Here is a 19,293-nt window from a genome sequence, read left to right on the forward strand (position 1 = left end):
GATCGATTCTGCAGATTGGGTAGATAGTACTTGATGAACGCAGACCAGAATAAGTCAGTCAGGATCTGACTGTGGCGCCATCGTTTCCGACTGATCATTTCGCTTTGAGGATATACAACCTGTGGGAGAGAGCCATCAGGCCGCCCCATGAGAAGGTGATTTGGGGTAACAGGATCAATATCTGAGACATCAGAGGAGAGGTATCCAAGAGGTTTGGAATTCAGTATTCCCTCTACTTCAGTTAACACTGTTCTGAGGACTTCCTCTGTGACAGACTGAGCACCGACAGTGGCATACAGAGCTGATTTAACAGATCGTATCTCCCGTTCCCATGCTCCTCCGAAGTGAGGAGCTCCAGGTGGATTGAAGCGGAAGTGAACTTTCTGTTTCGCTAACTGTAGCTGTAACTCAGGGGACATACTTTCAAAGGCTTCATGCAATTCCCTCTCCCCTCCCTTAAAATTAGTCCTTTGATCAGACCAAAGTTCGAAGGGTGTTCCTCGACGTGCCACAAACCTCCTGAATGCCATGAGGAAGGAATCAGAGTCAATACTTGATAGTATGTCTAGGTGGACACACCGGGTTGTCAAGCACTTCCAAATTATTCCCCATCTTTTCTCTACTCTCCGTCCAATCTTTACAGAGAAGGGCCCAAAGCAATCCATCCCTGTGGAGTAAAATGCAGGCTTAAATAGCTGAAGTCGGGCTACAGGTAAGTCTGACATTTGTGGGATTTCTGGGTTGGCTCTCCATCTCCGACAGTCAGTGCATCGAAACTGGTAATTGCGGATGGCCTCTCGGCCACGCAGAATCCAAAACTTCCTCCTGATTTCCGCTAGGACTCTCTCAGGACCTGGATGTTTCAACTGGTGATCATAATCTTGAATTATGAGTTTGGTAAGGGCATGACTGGGGTCAAGGACAATTGGGTGCTTAGTGGCTATGTCGAGTGCCGCAGCTCGTCGAAGTCTTCCCCCTACTCGAATAACATCCATCTCTTTGTCCAGCTCTGGACTCAAGGTGAGTAGTTTACTGTTAGAAGGGAGAGGTTTACCTTGTTTCAGGCATTGGTAGTCATCAAAGAAACTATCCCGTTGAGATGCTCTCCACTGAAGTATTTCTGCTTGTAAGAAGTCTCCAGCGGTTAGTGGCTCTCCGCTCGCCGCCCCATGAACACATCGTGCAGCAGCTTCCAGTAATTCACTGTAGGTTGTAAACTGGTTGGCATCTGGAATGTCTGTGTGGGAGGTTACTGCATTTAAGGCATCCATGAGTTCATCCTCCCACTGCAGCCAGTTCTGCAGAAGTTCGTCAGGGAATAGAGGATCGTCCCATTCTCTTGGCTTAGCCCACAGTTTCTGGATCAGTATTTTTGCCCTGGTTGTGTAGGGGAGAATGAAGCCCAGCGGGTCATATTGACTGGCAAGGACTCTATATAAGTTACGCATTGTGGGTGGCCCATATTTTAAGGGACGGTGCTTGTACCTAAGAGTGTCGGTGGGACAGTGCCAGTGCAGACCTAGAGTGGATTCACAAACTTCCGTTTCCTTTTGTGACAACCACAGTTCAGTACTGGTAGACTGAGCTTCTGTAGGTAGATGGCTTACCACTTCAGGTCGGTTTGAAGCCCACTGCCTGATATTAAATCCTCCGCTACCCAGCAGCTCTCTGAGACGGTCAATCAGCTCTCTGGCCTCATTAGCTGTGTTCAGGCTCTGAAGACAGTTGTCAACATAGAAGCTACTTTGAATAGTGTATTGTAGGTCATCACCCGACTCTGTGTTGTCAAGGACATGTTTATGCAGGGCGTAAGAGGCGCAGCAAGGGCTGCAAGTAGTGCCAAATGGGAGCACCTGCCACTCATAGATGTCTGGCTCTCGGTCTCGTTCCATATCTCTCCATACAAATCGCAGAACAGGTCTGTCTTGTTCCAGAAGTCGAACTTGATGGAACATTCCTTTCACGTCCCCACTCACTGCTACATAATGCTCCCTGAATCTTATCAGGACTCCAAGGAGAGACGGACCTAGTACTGGGCCAGGTAGTAGGGATTCGTTTAGGTTCATTCCTTTGTACCGGAAAGAGCAGTTGAAGACCAGTCGATTTTTGTCATTATGAGTGACCATATGATGGGGTATGAACCACCTCTCAGAGCACTGTGATGGTTTGTCTGGATCCAGTTTGACCACATAACCTTCCTCAACCAATTTCTTGATCTCCGCAGAATAAGTCGCTGCTCGTTCTGGGTCTCTCAGGAGATGCTTTTCAGTTCCACGAAGGAGTGGCATTACTGCTTCTTCAGAGGAGTTAAGACAAGCCATGCTGGGTTTACGTAACAAGGGGGTAGCGTACCTCTGGATGCCATTTACCTCCACTCTCACAGTTCCTTTGTTCAGGATTTCCAGGGCTGCCTGATCCTCTCTGGAGCGAGTAACCTGTTTCTCATTACGATAGGGGAGAATGTCCAGTTCCCATAACTTTGCCACATTTCTCATCAGCTCTGTTTGATTGGATTACAAAGATGTGAAAAGGACCTGCCGAGGATGAAGAGGATTCAGAAGGAGCTTTGCTGGGCCCTGTAGTGTCCAACCCAGTCTTGTTTTGATGGCGGCTGGCCCGCCAGGGGGTCCCAGGTTAACTGGCGCTATTGGGGTAATTAGATGAGTCTGATCGGCACCAATCAGCAGGAGTGGGTGAATCTTTTCAAAGGACTGGATAGGGAGACCCTTTAGGTGTTTGTACCTGCTTACAAGGGCTTCCATAGGATAGGATTGTTGAGCTAACCCTAGGTGGTCAGCTGTGAAGGCTTGCTTGATTTGGTATGTCTTATGCGGTTGGGCCACTGGAGAGATGCTGAATGAAACCTTCGAGCCTTGCAGTCGTGACACATTCTGATGGATGGTTCTGATGGATAGCTCTTCCTTTTCACCTTTCAGATTCAGTTTCTGAGCTGCTGCAAACAACAAGATGGTGCGTTCGGATCCGTCATCTAGGATAGCATAAGTGTCCTAAGTACGATTACTGTATCTGAGTAAAACTCTGACAACCTTGAGAAGGACCCGGCTATCTGTTCCAGGTTTATCCAGGTATAAGGTTTCTGCAATGGAACTTGATGCTGGAGAAGTATCTTTGACTGACTTATAATTGATGTCATGGAGTATCAGCAAATGTTTCCCTTTACACTTGTTACAGGGTTTCTTCAGGTTGCACTGTGCCGCTAAATGTGACCTTCCGCACTTCCAGCAACGTTTGTTAATCTGAATCCAGTGCGTCACTTGTTCAGTAGTGAGCTGCTGAAAGTTGGCGCACTGACTAAGGAAATGGTCTGCATTCTCACAATAAGGACAATATGCTTTACTTTTCACCTTGTTCTCTGACGAAGAGGCAGGTTTGATTGAGGAAGTTGCATTCGTAGCAGGACTGCCTGCTCCATGCAGCACAGTAGCTGGTCTTGACCTCTGATCTTTGTGTTTGTCATGCTTTTGCTTTGGCCATCCCTTTGTCTGAATGTTTCCCACCACATCACTACTTTGACACCATGATTCAGCTTGCAACCATTTGGAGAACTCTGGGAGCGTAAAGCTTGAAGCTTGACTAGGCAGCATTTGTCTCCTAAAAGCAGCTCTTAAATCAGGTGGCAGCTTGGTCAGCAGGCGAACTACGTGAGAACCACACCTCAATTCGGCATCCCCATCTGGTCCCAGGGATTTCAGCAGTCCTACCAGGGCTTGAACTTGTAATGCAAACCTTTCGAAGGCTTCAGGGTCTCCTGGACGGACATCTGGTGCATCCATTACTCGTGCAATCTTACTCAAAGCAAGTTGATGCGGCTTACCAAATTTCTCTGTCAAGGCAGCCATTGTCGCCGTGTAAGGATATGGAGAGTTTAAGAAGGAATCTGCAATCAGTTTTGCCTCATCCAATCGTAGATGATCCACCAAGATTTGGAACTTGAACAACTCTGACGCATCCTCAGGTAGTAGATTGTTCAGCGCAAGTTTCAGGCGAGCAAACTCACTTGGATCTTTATGCACCAGGTAGGGTATATTGGGCTTAGGACCTCGGTATTCGATGGCTGACTCCTTTGGCAGAATAGAATGCTGCTCTGAATAGGAAGGCTTGGATTTCTGAGCAGGTAGAGGCATTGAGTGTTGGTACATATCGATCTCTGATCTCGCTGGAGGCCCATAGCTGCTATAGAATCTGTCAGATGGCCCATAAGCTCGATCAGCAGCATATGGTGCATGTTGGACGGGATATTCATAATGCACAGGAGGTGGCTCCTTATAAGGCTGAGGCGGTCTGGGAGGTGATCTGCTAGGGGTGCCATGCTTTGAGACAACTTCGTCTCTCATAAGCTGCAACTGACCCATCATTTTGTCAATCATAACCATCATGCTGTACGGCTCAGTCAGGGAGGCTCTCCGCTGCTGAGGTGGGTAACTTGGGTCATTTGCACCATGACTCACAGCACTGACGGAATAATGTGGAGCCCTACCTGATGGTGAATACAGCTCAGAGGAAACCACATATGAAGGAGAAACATGGGAGTCAAATAAAGCATCTTTTTGGTGCAAGGTAGGTGGAGCACTGGAACTTATTTGACCCTTGAGACCACTGTGGGGGGGGCAGGCATAACATTAGCTGTCTGACCATGGAAAGGAGTAGAAGATTCAGGTAGCTTTCTAGTGTCAGTCTGATACTGAGAGGCTGTAAGGGACTGGGACCTTGGAACTGGAAGGCAAGAATATGATGCCAACTCTGATAAGGGGTTTTGGTCTCTAGATGGGGTACGATGTGCCCTCTGTTGTGTACCTCCCCTGCTCTCACTGGATTCATGTTCATGTATGCGCTCATACCGTGCTGTGCTTAAAGGAGGAGGATGTTCATCACATGGCCGTGGTCCTCCATAGTCCACTTCAAAATCATCAAAGTAGGCAGGGTGACGTGTCTGGCGTTTTGGTCTTACAGACACTGGAACAGTTCCTCTTTGATGCTCATCAACCATACTGTCACTGTAGCAAATCACATCCGGCTCGAAGGACCACAATGTAAAGAAGGGATAGGAATGACTTGGTTGGCTGGTAATAAACTGTATTCGCTACAGGATGTCAGTCACGACTCAGGGAGACAGAATCAGGTTGATGTAGGTTTACTTGGATGATTAGGATTCAGAATCAGCATGGTATGGCATACAGGGATTTCTTTCTGTAGTTCCAATTTACACAGAACAGCGGTAATTTAGCAGGAATCAAGTGCCAACAGTCCACACCTGACCGGAGCTTATGGTAATATCCTCATAACGCAATCGCAGCTACGGCTGATGCAATACTTGCGTCTAAGATAAATGAGGGTATACTGCCACACACTGGATAAAGTGGGTAATGCGAATAAACTAACTATATACATACTAGTTTAATTGAGGGCCTTCTGTACAAGTAGTGAAAATGTATTTTATATAACCTTTTCCTGTGATTTTTATTTATTTATTTTTACTTTTTATGCATTTTAAATATGTTTTCTGTTTGCATGTGTACAAGTGTGTCTCAAAAAAATAGAATTTCATGGAAAAGTTCTTTATTTTTTGTAATTTAATTATTCAAAGGAAACTTTCTTATATTCTAGATTCATTGCAAACAAACTGAAATATTTCAAGAGGTTTTTTTTTTTAGTTTTAATTCAGATTGATACAACCTAAAAATATATATACAAAAAATCAGTCCCTCAAAAAATTTGAATATTTTTTCCAAAGATCAAAAAGATATACAAAACAGAAATGTTCAAGATCTCTGAAGTAGATTTAATTATTCACTTAATAATTGGTTGGGGCTCCTTTTACACAAACTACGGCTTCAATGTGGCGTGACATGGAGGCAATAATCCTGTGGCACTGCTGAGGCGTTTTTGAAGCCCAGGCATCAGAATAATACATCAAAAAATATCTAGCAACATTTCAGTTTGTGTGCAATGAATCTAGAATAAAAAAAGTTTGCTTTTTTGAATTAAATTGCAACAAATATAGAACTTTTTCATGATATTCTATTTTTTTTTAGATGCACTAGTTGTGTATGTGCAATGTGATCTAATGAGAATTTGTATGTATTTTTTGTGAAACTATGAGCATGTGTTGATTAACAACTTCAGGCTAACTTTGAAGAGCTACATGTGCAAAGCTTGTAGACTACAGTGGAGAACTATATAACTTCAAAGAACATGACCCACATTTGATCTCAAGCTAGCTCAGAAGGCTTTGGCTTTGTGAAACAGGCGTTAGTGTGGACCAGGCCTAAAAGATAGAATGGTAAATTACTTTTTGTGGAAAACTTAACACTTATTGGTTTGAACTACTGTTATATGTATCTACATGTTGTGATGTTAACTGCTTTGTGCCATTAAACTGGGGTTAACTTTTATCCCTTTGTTTTTCCAACTTAGACCTAACAGCGCTGAAAGAGGAGAGAGAAGTACTGAATGAAACTGAAGAGAAAGATCAGTTTGAGAATCTTCATAATTTCATATCTGGAGAAAAATCTGTTTGTTCCTTAGAGTCTGAAAAGATTTCTAAACAAAAAACAGCTCAAAAGACAGGAACTATGAGTATTTTCACTTGCTGTCAGTGTGGAAAGAGTTTCAAACAACAAGGACACCTTAAAAGGCACATGAGAATTCACACTGAAGAGAAGCCTTACTCATGCCAACAGTGTGGAAAAAGTTTCACTGATAAAGGAAACCTTAACAAACACATGAGATTTCACACCGGAGAGAAGCCTTACACATGCAAACAGTGTGGAAAGAGTTTCACTGTAAAAGGAAACCTTAACATTCACATGAGAGTTCACACTGGAGAGAAGCCTTACACATGCAAACAGTGTGGAAACAGTTTATAGTCAAAAAGGAAGCCTTGACAACCACATGAAAATTCACAATAAAGAGAAGCCTAACAGATCCCCTTAGCATGGACAGTGTTTCAAACAAATTGTCTAGAACAGAGAGTTCCGGTCCTTGATTCTGATTGGCCACAATCAAAGCTGTTGTAAATTACTCTACGAAAATACACCTCTTTGTTTCTCGGGAACCACATTGTTGCAACTACAATTACAGTTAATGTCAAAAGTTTACATCCCCCTTTCAGAATCTGCAAAATGTTCCCTTGTCAAAACAATCCTAAAGAATTCCAATAAGAATCCTATACAGGGCTCTTACAATGATAGAAATTCTAATACACATTTTAGAGCACTGTGTTTTGTCCATGGTACACTTTACCGTGTCAACTAGCTATATTGTGTTTGGCTGAGCTTACTGCATAAACATGTAAGGAATGAAATGGACTATGGACAATGTGTTTGCTCTGTCTCCAATGTAAGAACTTCACATTTGTATATCATGAATTGAAGGTAGAGCTCAGAGAAAGTGCACTGTTTTTTTGAATGAATGAATGAATGATGCATTTGTATAGCGCTTTCATGTGTATTTCCGTACACCCAAAGCGCTTTACAATCATATGGGGGATCTCTCCTCAACCACCACCAGTGTGCAGCATCCACTTGGATGATGCGTCGGCAGCCACAGTACAACGGCGCCAGTGCGCTCACCACACACCAGCTACAGGTGGAGAGGAGAGAGTGATATAGCCAATTTAATGGAAGGGGATTATTAGGAGGCCATGATTGAATAGGGCCAGTGGAGGGAATTTGGCCAGGACACCGGGGTTACACCCCTACTCTTTACGAGAAGTGCCATGGGATTTTTTGTGACCACAGAGAGTCAGGACCTCGGTTTAACGTCTCATCCGAAGGACGGTGCTTTTTACAGTATAGTGTCCCCATCACTATACTGGGGCATTAGGACCCACATAGACCACAGGGTGAGCACCCCCTGCTGGCCTCACTAACACCTCTTCCAACAGCAACCTAGTTTTCCCAGGAGGTCTCCCATCCAGGTACTGACCAGGCTCAGCCCTGCTTAGCTTCAGTGAGCAACCAATCTTGGGCTGCAGGGTGATATGGCTGTGGCTTTTGGATTGAAGCACAATGAAAGACACTGTTAGAATTTTAACATCAGTGTGCATGGATTTAATTTGCACACGTCAGTTACTTTCTCACTTCTACCACCAACATTGGCGGCTTTGTGGAAGGCTCAAGGTGGAAGGTAATAATCATATCTTGGATCCATTCCTCAAGGATTGTATTAGGAATGGTCTTAGAGGATTGTCTTACAGGACAAGGCCTAAATCTGCTGTATGATCATTTCTACAGGAGTTTAATGGGATCCAATTTCATCTTGAAATTTTCATCTTGAATTGACTATACACACACACACACCATTGTATTGCACTAATTTAACTTGCTCTGACACTTTGTAATTATTATTTGTCTAATACACTTGGTTTGTAAATGGTGGCTGTGTGTGAGTTTACTACGTTCATACATTCTTTCATAAAAAAAAAGAAATCTCCCATTTCAAATGAATTTGGCGCTCTGTGGGGTATTGTTACAACTTAAACTCACCTAGTGAGTTTAGTGCAAAAATTTCATGTCTTTCTTTCAAAAGTTCACTCTTACGGGTAATAAACTGAGCAAAAGGGTAGGCGTATCTGGCGTGCTGTCCGGGAGAGGGTCCGTGCTCGGAATTTGGCCCAAACCCTATAAATGCTCCCCAAAAAGGCTAATAATTGCAAGACAGCAGCCAGGTGACCCCCAAAAATTGCCTAGCTTGAGCTGAAGGGATGCTGGAAGTTGGTTGTAATAGCAGGCCTGCACAGGAGGAGCAATATTAGTCTGTTTCATTCTTATTCCGAGGTCCCCGTAGCCGCCAGACCCAGCATGTATCCAGATCAGATGGTCATTGCAGTCCCCCAGATCCAGTCCGTACCCAGCTTAGATCATGGATCACCACCTGGAGATGACTTTAATAGCCGAGGTTGTCAAACAGATTAGCTCCAGAGACGGATCATCAATGAAGACCTCGCCAAACTAGACGGCCATCGGTGCTACACCACGGGATCCTGATGAGTTCTCTACAATCAGACATTGGTACAAACTGCTGGTTTCGTCTGGCCAGAGGAGAACTGGTCCCCCGACTGAGCCTGGTTTCTCCCAAGGTTTTTTTCTCCATTTCTGTCACCTGTGGAGTTTTGGTTCCTTGCCGCTGTTGCCTCTGGCTTTCATAGTTGGGGAAATTTTTTCAGCGATATCGTATATTATTTGAACTGAACAGGACGATGATATCACTGAATTCATTGATGAACTGCCTTTTACTGAAAATTGATTATGTACTAATAAATTTACTAATAAATTTAATAATGCGTTAATTACACACATTGATGCTGTTTAAATACTGTGCAGTTGCTTTGACACAATCTGTATTGTTAAAAGGGTTATATAAATAAAGGTGACTTGACTTGACTTGACATGACTTGAATCCACCAACTTGACATGACTTCAATCCACCATCCTTTCATCCACTGCCAGCTGTCTGTCTGGATGGAAGCAAGTTTTGCATGCTGTGATGATGCTGTCGTACAGGGGCTTGATTTTGAAAAGTCTGTCGTAGGCTTGAATCCCCTTTTTTCGCGTGTTTTCTTGATCACCCTCAGGATCACAAAGATGCAGGTTCCAGGAAATGGCCTGAAATCTGGACCTGGACATAACCAATCTTGGGAAGGGTAAGCGGTAGATTTCTTTTCCCGACCAGTAATCACCAATATTTTTGGCACCAAGGAGCCCGATGTAAACCACAAGTGCAATGTATGAATAAAATTCTTGTGCTTTTAAAGGCAACCACAGGAAACGTTTTCCAGCCTCTGATATCATTCTTGCAAAGGCGTTTGTATTTTTTACAATTGTGTCTACCACAGAGCTGGTAAAATAAGCTGAAAGAGCTGCAAGGGGGAATAGATCCTGTCCATTACAAGCTGTGCTCCTGTGATTCGTTTAGGCAGGAAAAGTGGTAACACTGGAACCTCATCCTCAACACTGCAGTCTGAGGCCCTACGTCAAACTCCCTATGTTGGAATTGACATATAAATCTAGTGTTTGCAAAAGACCACCGAAAATAGAAGGTTTATCCTTATCCTTATATAGATTTAACCTTGATTTCCATAAGAAAGGTGCCCCAAATTGGTGGAAAACCACATCTCAACCATACGCTGTCCAAAGCATTGAACCGCCTTCACGCGGCAAAACAGAACATGTTGTTGGCCCGCACTGCTGGGTCAAACTGCGCTTCCCAAAAACAGATTGGGTCAAAACTGACAGAAGAAAACTGTAAGCCTGCTCTAAGCCAGTCTCGCACCATGCAAGAGCCTCCGTTTCTCCTGTGTAATTTGGGGGCCGATAAAAACTGCGTCCGACCCAGTGAAGTAAACCATGACCAGCCCGGCTAGCTCAGTCGGTAGAGCATGAGACTCTCCATGTTGGGCGGCCCTGTTGACTCTCTTTCTTATACTCAGAAGCTGACTCGGGTGAGTTCTGTAATGATAGTATAGCAGCAAGCATTGAGGTAGCCAATTGTCCTCTAGAAGTAGCATCTAAGGAAATTAAAGAAGAACAAGCATGCAAAACAGATAACGAGAAACAGACAAGCCATACTAATGGTGAAGCATCAATAGTACAAGCCTTACATGACACAATGGTTCTCAGCAGACTTCCTGCACCTGAGCCCTTAGTTTTCTCAGGGGACCCACTCAAGTTCTTAGAGTGGAGAGCAAGTTTCAAGGCATTAATAGAACGGCGATGCACAAATCCAGCCGATAAGTTGTTCTACCTACAAAAGTATGTCAGCAGTGAACACAATCTGTGTTGGAAGGAACCTTCTACAGAAAAGACAACGAAGCCTATGATCAAGCATGGGAAGCACTGAATTCTCGGTATGGCCATCCATTTGTAATTCAGCGTGCGTTCAGAGAAAAACTGAATAACTGGCCCAAGATTGGTTCGAGAGAGTCTGTTAAATTGAGACAATTCAGTGATTTTATGACAGCATGCAGCAATGCTATGCCACACATCAAAGGGCTTCAGGTGTTAAACGACTGTGAAGAAAATCAGAAAATGCTACAAAAACTACCTGATTGGCTGACGTCTCGTTGGAATCGGCATGTAACAATGCAGCTGAAACGAGCGGAAGAGTACCCTACTTTCAAGGAGTTTGCTGATTTTGTGGCACAGGAAGCAGAAATAGCATGCAACCCTGTAACATCCTTTCACGCCCTGAAGCTCTCTGAAGAAAAGCCATCTAGAGAAGTCAAGCGCTCAAAGGCTAATGCGTTCATCACTAATGTGAAAGCGTCAGATAAATCAAGAATAGTGTCAAAATCATACAGTGTTGGAGTAAGCAACTCAGTTGATTCTAACAGATCCAATAGAGTTAACACTCTGCCTTCATGTTCAAACCCAGTCACTTGCAGGTGTTGTGGAGAGAGCCACTCCATCCACAAATGCCAAACGTTCACCAGTAAGTCTGTGGAGGACAAGAGAAAGTTCATATAAGACAATAACCTATGTTTTGGCTGTCTTAGGAAAGGACACAATTCAAAGGACTGAAGGAATAAAGCTACTTGTAGTATATGCAAGAAACATCATCCAACACCACTTCATGAAGACCGTCCTTCTTCTACAGCAGTAACAGTTTCGCACACAATGCAAGCTGAACAAAACACATCTTCTCTTTCCTGTTGCGTAGACAGTGGAGATGGTGGGAGTACATCAATGATAGTGCCTGTATGGATTTCTTCAACTTCCACTCCTGATAGAGAGACCTTAGTTTACGCTCTTTTGGATATGCAAAGCAGCAACACCTTTGTGGATCAAGAGTTGTGTGAGAGGATGGGGGTGATTTCAGAGCCAGTAAAGTTAAAGCTTACCACAATGATGGGAAAGGATTCAATTGTTCAAAGTGAAAGAGTTTGTGGGCTCAGAGTTAGGGGGTTTCACTCCCATGGCCTAATCAGTTTGCCACCTGCCTATACCAGAGACTTCATTCCACTTGAACTTTCCCACATTCCTACTCCGGAAACCGCTAGAAGGTGGAGTCATCTGAATGAAATTGCTCAGGAAATTCCAACGCTGCTGAATTGTAAGGTCGGACTCTTGATAGGTTATGATTGCTCAAGAGCTTTGGCACCACGCCAAGTCATCACAGGAGGTGATGAAGAACCATTTGCAGTCAAGACAGACTTGGGTTGGAGCATAGTTGGCTGTCCACCGCAGTTTGCCAAGTCGACTGAAGTTACAGGCCTGTGCCATCGTGTATCTGTTAAGGAACTCCCGATACTAACACCTACCTCAGTCATCAGAGCCCTTGAATCAGACTTTAGAGATACAAGCCCAAGGGAAAGGAGCATATCACAAGATGATATACAGTTCACGCAACTTCTAAATGAGAAAATTAATCAGAATTCAGAGGGACACCTTGAGATGCCCCTCCCCTTTAAGACACGCCCACAGTTACCTGAAAATAAGCAGCTGGCTCTGGTGCGACTGAAGCGTCTGAAAGGAAGATTTGAGAAAGACCAGAAATTCAAGGATGATTATGTAAAGTTCATGGAAGGTGTCTTCAAGGATGGTGATGCAGAGAGCGCTGAACACCAACCCAAAGTAGGAAACGTCTGGTATATTCCTCACCAGGGGGTATATCACCCTAGAAAGCCAGAGAAAATTAGAGTTGTGTTCGACTGCTCTGCTAAATATGGTGGCACGGCGTTGAATGATCACTTGCTAACGGGACCAGATCTCACTAATGGACAATCAGGCGTACTCTGCAGGTTCCGCAAATATCCAATCACCATTATCTGTGATGTGGAAAGGATGTTTCACAGGTTCCATGTAAGCCAGGAAGACAGAGATTACTTACGGTTCCTGTGGTGGGAAAATGGCGATACAAGATCAGAGCCAAAGGAGTATCGCATGAAAGTCCACCTTTTCGGAGCAGCATCATCTCCTGGCTGCGCGAATTACGGAATGAAGTATCTTGCATGTCAAAACGAAAGAGAGTATCCTGCAGCAGCCAGTTTCATCAAAACTAATTTCTACATTGATGATGGGCTCATTAGTGTGAAAAATGTGGACACTGCTATCAAACTTGTCCAAGAAGCCCGAAATGTGTGTGCAAAAGGGAAATTGCGCCTACACAAGTTCATCTCGAACAACAAAAGGGTTATGGAGTCTGTCCCTGTCAGTGAACGAGCCAGCGAAATTCAGGATGTGGAGCTTGGTTCAAATGAATTCCCAGTCCAGACTGTGTTGGGAGTAAAGTGGAGTGTAAATAGTGACACCTTTTCATTTAAAGTAACACTGGATGAGAAACCAGCAACACGGCGAGGAATCCTCTCAACCGTCGCATCTGTGTTTGATCTGTTAGGATTCTTGGCTCCCTTCCTTCTATTAGGAAAGAAAGTACTACAGGAAATGTGCCAAAGGGGCATTGAGTGGGATGACCCACTTCCCAGAGAGTTAATGCCGCAATGGAGTAGCTGGCTAAATGAGTTGAAGAACCTGCACGATCTCCAGATAGCAAGATGTTTTGCTCCTGAACACCTAGGGACTGTTCAGAGGATCGAACTCCATCACTTTTCAGATGCGAGTAGCCATGGCTATGGTCAGTGCTCATATATTCGAGTGTTGAGTGAAGATAAAGTGCACTGCTCTTTTGTCATTGGCAAAGCAAGAGTTGCGCCCACCAAAATCGTGACTATACCCAGGCTTGAGTTAACAGCTGTGGTGATCTCTTCAGCAGTCAGTAGCATGTTAAAGGAGGAGCTGGAGCTCAAAATTGACCAAGAATATTTCTGGACCGATTCAAAAGTAGTCTTAGGCTACATTAACAATGAAGCCCGTAGATTTCACGTTTTTGTAGCGAATCGAGTCCAAAGAATTAGAGAGGCGACTAACCCTGAACAGTGGCACTACATAGACACCGAACAAAATCCTGCAGATCACGCTTCCAGGGGCCTCAAGGTGTCAGAGCTGATCACTTCAAATTAGCTCACTGGAACGAAGTTTCTCTGGGAAAGAGAAATTGTCACAGCAAAGACAACTCCTGAGCTTCTGGTTGGCGACCCTGAAATCAGGACAACACAAGTGCTACAAACAAATGTAGCAAATGATGATGATCATTTTCTAGAGAGATTCAGTAGATTGTCGAAATGGCACACTGCATTGAAAGTTGTCGCTCGTATCCAGCAACTGGCGAGAGACAAGAAAGTTAAACCCATAAATGTTGAAGACATGAGAAATGCAAGCATCACGCTCATAAAATTAGCACAAAGAGATGCTTTCAAAGATGAAATACAAATACTGAAGCATAGTAAATTGCCATATAAATCTAATAAAATATTAATTTGTCATTTGTAATAATAATTTCATTCATTTGGACATCATTTATGTGATAATTACTGATAAATAAAGGATTCAGTAAATACTTCAATGTATGGCAACAGTGTAATATGAACTGGGAAGCCTGTGATCATTTCTTTTCTCCTCATTTTTTCCTTTTTTCTCTCTATTTTCTTTCTTTTTCTCTTTTTCCACCTCCTTCCCCTCCTTCCTCCTCCTTCCTTTTCCTGTTTTGCACGCGCGTCAGGTGTCCACTAACGCCTATGCCGTTCTTAGGGTTGCGAGGCACAGCTTTCTCAGGGGGCGTTTATCCTGTGCACCTTCAATAAGCTGGCTTGTTTTAAAAGAAGTCAGCGGCGGGTGTTTGATGAACATTTTCACCAGCTTGAGTTTGCTGTGGCATGTGGATTCATTCTTTACTGATGATCTGTCTCTGGGGCTCATCTAGTTGACATGGTATCCGCTGACATTCGGCTGAAGGTGCTGATCCACCATCTGCTCTTGGTACGGACTGGATCCGGGGGACTGCAGTGACCATCTGATCGGAATACAGAATGGATCTGGCGGCTACGGTGACCTCAGAATAAGAAGAAACAGACTAATATTAATGTAGATGCAAAAGTTCCATGTTGCCACAGTGTCAGATTGGAGAGGATCTGGTTTTCACAGTCTTGCGTCGATGGCCGTCCAGGTGAAGAGGTCTTCACTGATGATCTGTCTCTGGGGCTCATCCAGCTTGCTACCACCTTGTCGGTTCAGATCCACGTAGGTGCACGAAAAGGTCACGACCGTCACCGGTATTCTATCGCAGAGGCAATGTTGTAGCTTGTGTGGTTTATCTGAGGTGTGATCATTGCTGGTTGAAAACTTTCCCCCGATATCCCATCGGGATGATTTGAAATACAGTCGGCTTCGACAGTTTTTGCCGGTCTCTCTGGACGCTTCTTGAAAAAGATAGTTTTGCTTCGTTTTGTTGGAGTGGCTGGTTGTTGGTCCTCGTCAATGAGGTGTCTACAGATCATAGCGTGCCGGAGCCAGAAGATTTGTTGTTTTGTCAATATGTTCTCAAGACTTCGCTGCAGGTATCGTTAAACTACAGCACAATTACAGCTCACCGCTACCCATCGTAAACAGGTTGGGCCTGTCTGTTCCGGTGGGCTCTCAGTGGTGCTAAATCATCAAATGAAGAGGATGGGATTCAAACCCACACCAACCAAGGTGTGCCGAGCACAACGGATTAGCCTTGCATCGCCTTAACCACTCGACCACCTCGTCACTTTCCGTGGTCCTTTTATTTAACACTCCCGATTCAGACCATCAGCTCATTAGTAGAGCACTCAGTGAACTGAACTGAGTGTGTCAGATAAGGAGGACACTCAAAAAGTGCAGAGTGGGGTCCCCAGGACCGAGGATTACTGCTAAAGGAGCCGAACGACGAGGATGGGATTCGAACCCACGCGTGCAGAGCACAATGGATTAGCAGTCCATCGCCTTAACCACTCGGCCACCTCGTCATTTTACGTGGCATTTTCTATTTAGCACTCCTGATTCAGATCATCAGATCATCAGTTCATTAGTAGAGAACTCTAAGAACTGAACTGAGTGTGTTAGATAAGGAGGACACACAAAAAGTTTAGCATGGGGTCCCCAGGGCCTGGATTAAGGTCCAGTGCTAAAGGAACCGAACGACAAGAATGGGATTCCAACCATTGCACAGAGCACAATGGATTAGCAGTCCATCGCTTTAACCACTCGGCCACCCCGTCCCCTTGCTGACCGAGACAGGCCATGCTGCGGACCTTTTCAGATGCTGCTGCCGTGCTTTCAGCAGGCTGTTTTGAGCACAGAGGGAATAGTGAATGAGCCGTCTTTTACACACCTCTAATCTGTTCCGTGGAAACACGGTGCAGCAACCCGTGCCAGGAGACTGTTTGTGCGTCATGTTTAAAGCTTGCTGCCACCTTGTCGGTTCACATCCACGTAGGTGCACGAAAAGGTCACGACCGTCGCTGGCATTCTTTCGCAGAGGCAATATTGTAGCCTATGAGGTTTATCCGAGGCGCGATCATTGCTGGTTGAAAACTTTACCCAATACCCCGCCAGGATGACTTGAAATACAGTTAGCTTTGGCAATTTTTGCTAGCCTCTCTGGAGGCTTAGAGTTTTGTTGAGAAATATAGCCTTGTTTCGTTTAGGGGTTTTTTTCCTCGCCAAAAAGCTGTCTACTGATGATAGAGCGCCAGAGCCAGAAGGCTTGTTGTTTTGTCAATATGTTCTCAAGACAGGTATCGTTAAACTGCAGCGCAATTACAGATCACCGTTACCCATCGTAAACAGGTTGGTCCTGTCTGGTCCGGTGGGCTCTCAGTGGCGCTAAAGCTTCCAATGCGTGTCGAGCACAATGTATTAGCCTTCCACCGCCTTAATCACTGGACCACCTCGTCATCTTGCGGGGTTTCTTTATTTAACACTCCTGATTCATGTGCATGTGGATGCATTCTTCGTCTTTTGTTTCAGCCGCCGAGGGCCTGTTTTCCACTGAGGCCCTGCGCCAAACTCCCTATGAGACACAATCGAACGTTAGTAGTAACCTCCGATTACGGCCGAATGTGGATTCTGCTCGGACGACGGGGCACCGGTACATCCTTTGTAGCTTTAGCTTATTAGCCAAACGCTACACCAGTTTGCCATTTCCCATGAAATCATCCTTGATTTCCATAAGAAAGGTGCCCCAAATTGGTGGAAAATCACAACTCAACCATACGCTGTCCAAAGCATTGAACCGCCTTCACGCGGCAAAACAGAACATGTTGTTGGCCCGCACTGCTGGGTCAAACTGCGCTTCCCAAAAACAGATTGGGTCAAAACTGACAGAAGAAATCTCTAAGCCTGCTTTAAGCCCTACCCACGGGACGGGTTGACAGTCTCGCACAACGCGAGAACCTCAGTTTCGCCTGTGTAATTTGGGGGCCGATGAAAACTGCATCCGACTAAAATTACAAAAAAAAATTTTAGGACTCTAATGATGTTTCAGATGTAACTTTTCTCATCTCTGTTGTTAGGTTGTCACCATCTCTGAGACTCAAAGTGTCAGAAGTCGCCTAAGCTGGTTTTGCAAAATGGAGGTCAAGACTATGCTTTCAGAGATCATTTCTATAGTTTTTAACTAAGAAGTGTGTTTCAAAAGTGTGGTGTTTCCCAAACTACGATGATGAGCTTTGATACTCTTTTGTGAGCGTGAGTCGGGTGTGGAGTAATGGTTTATTTCATATGCTCCACACCATTGATGAACGTTCTGTGTGGCGTTTATACAGCATAGAAGAAGAGAGTATGATCAGAGTGGTCTTTGAAAGTTGTAAATATCAGATTAAAAATCTTGTGAGTAGCTGCGATTGACTGTTTGGCTCATAATTGGTGTATATCTGATGAAACTACTTTTTTTATCTTTTTTTTTTTTTTTTTTTTTTTTTACATTTTTGTTGGTGGGTGTCACCATCCTTGAGATTCAGAATGTCAGGATAAGATGTCAGCTGGTTCTATCAACTTAAAGTTGCCATAAAATGCATTGAGAGAATATTTTAATTTGTTCTTTGATGTCTACATAGAAGGTATATGGCATAGGAAAGGGCAAACAATCTCCAGAAACGGTTTTACAGGACCATTTACAACCCTAGGATTTGTTCCTAGAATGAAATGCTCTGTTATTGCCTTTTTTGGAAGCTTCATGAATATTAATGAGCTCTGCTCCGATTGGCTGTTTCACAGAGCTGCTCATCTCTATAGCTGGCACATTGATAAAAAATATTTATTTAATTAGGAGCTCTAGCGGCTTTTAATATGTGGTTTGTTGAATCTGCCGTTTTGTATCGCAGACATTTTAGTCTCATTACTGTGATCCATGTGCTCTGTGTAAAGTTATAATGCAGAGGGAGCTCTTCTTACCACACAAGTTCAGCTGCTTCTCGGTGATACTCTGGATCTGTAAATCATTCGCCATCATCAGCGCAGTTATTTCTCCATCATTCACCATCATCAGCACAGTCATCTCTCTGTTTATGTGGTAAGTGATATCTTTTGTACTGCAATGTAACAGGCTAGTGCTAGCATTAAGCTAACCGTGTCCCTTCAGTGGCTTGCCTTGTTTTACTGATGTACTGACGTTACCGATGATTGGGCGATGCAAATGTTGGAGGCGTAACTATTAACGATCCCGGGACTGTTGCGTAACAGTCGGTGTTATGTTGGAATTGGCATATAAATCTAGTGTTCTCAAAAGACCATCGAAAAATAGAAGATTTATCCTTATCCTTATATAGATTTATCCTTGATTTCCATAAGAAAGGTGCCCCAAATTGGTGGAAAATCACATCTCAACCATACGCTGTCCAAAGCATTGAACCGCCTTCACGCGGCAAGACAGAACATGTTGTTGGCCTGCACTGCTGGGTCAAACTGCGCTTCCCAAAAACAGATTGGGTCAAAACTGACAGAACAAAACTCTAAGCCTGCTCTAAGCCCTACCCACGGGACGGCTCGACAGTCTCGGCACAACGCGAGAGCCTCCCTTTCGCCTGTGTCATTTGGGAGCCGATGAAAACTGCCTCCGACCCGGTGAAGGAAACCACAACCAGCCCGGCTAGCTCAGTCGGTAGAGCATGAGACTCTTAATCTCAGGGTCGTGGGTTCGAGCCCCACGTTGGGCGCCTCTGTTGGCTCTCTTTCTTCCCAACAGGGTGGCGGGCTCCAGCGTGCCCATTCGCCGCACAGGCTAAGTGGATTTTGCGAGCTCCGGAAACATCTTTCAAAACAGCCTGTTAGTACGTGCGATTCTAATCCCTAACCGTAACCCTTGCTTTTACAACCGTGATCCGGCGGCAGCAGACACACAGCGGCTGTCTCTGTGGCGCTACCTGGAGCAGGATCGTCTGTTTCCGCGGCCGTCTCCTCGTCCAATCGCCGATCT

The 19,293-nt window shown here is 44.5% G+C and overlaps 5 non-coding genes across 5 annotated transcripts; 4 read left to right on the plus strand and 1 right to left on the minus strand.

Moving 5' to 3' along the window:
• Nucleotides 1–15,129: 15,129 nt before the first annotated feature.
• LOC141313984 (U4 spliceosomal RNA) lies at nt 15,130–15,270 on the plus strand. The gene has a single exon (XR_012350050.1). It is a non-coding gene; the product is annotated as a U4 spliceosomal RNA (small nuclear RNA).
• A 492-nt stretch (nt 15,271–15,762) lies between these two features.
• On the minus strand, nt 15,763–15,844 carry trnas-gcu (transfer RNA serine (anticodon GCU)). The gene has a single exon. It is a non-coding gene; the product is annotated as a tRNA-Ser (tRNA).
• Nucleotides 15,845–16,344: 500 nt separating this feature from the next.
• On the plus strand, nt 16,345–16,485 carry LOC141313958 (U4 spliceosomal RNA). The gene has a single exon (XR_012350023.1). It is a non-coding gene; the product is annotated as a U4 spliceosomal RNA (small nuclear RNA).
• A 973-nt stretch (nt 16,486–17,458) lies between these two features.
• LOC141313946 (small nucleolar RNA U3) lies at nt 17,459–17,674 on the plus strand. Its single transcript, XR_012350011.1, has one exon. It is a non-coding gene; the product is annotated as a small nucleolar RNA U3 (small nucleolar RNA).
• Nucleotides 17,675–18,960: 1,286 nt separating this feature from the next.
• Nucleotides 18,961–19,033, plus strand: trnak-cuu (transfer RNA lysine (anticodon CUU)). The gene has a single exon. It is a non-coding gene; the product is annotated as a tRNA-Lys (tRNA).
• The last annotated feature ends 260 nt before the right edge of the window (nt 19,034–19,293 follow it).

The sequence above is a fragment of the Garra rufa genome, unplaced genomic scaffold (genome assembly GCF_049309525.1).
Source record: "Garra rufa unplaced genomic scaffold, GarRuf1.0 hap1_unplaced_007, whole genome shotgun sequence".
In the NCBI taxonomy this organism is placed as follows: domain Eukaryota; kingdom Metazoa; phylum Chordata; class Actinopteri; order Cypriniformes; family Cyprinidae; genus Garra; species Garra rufa.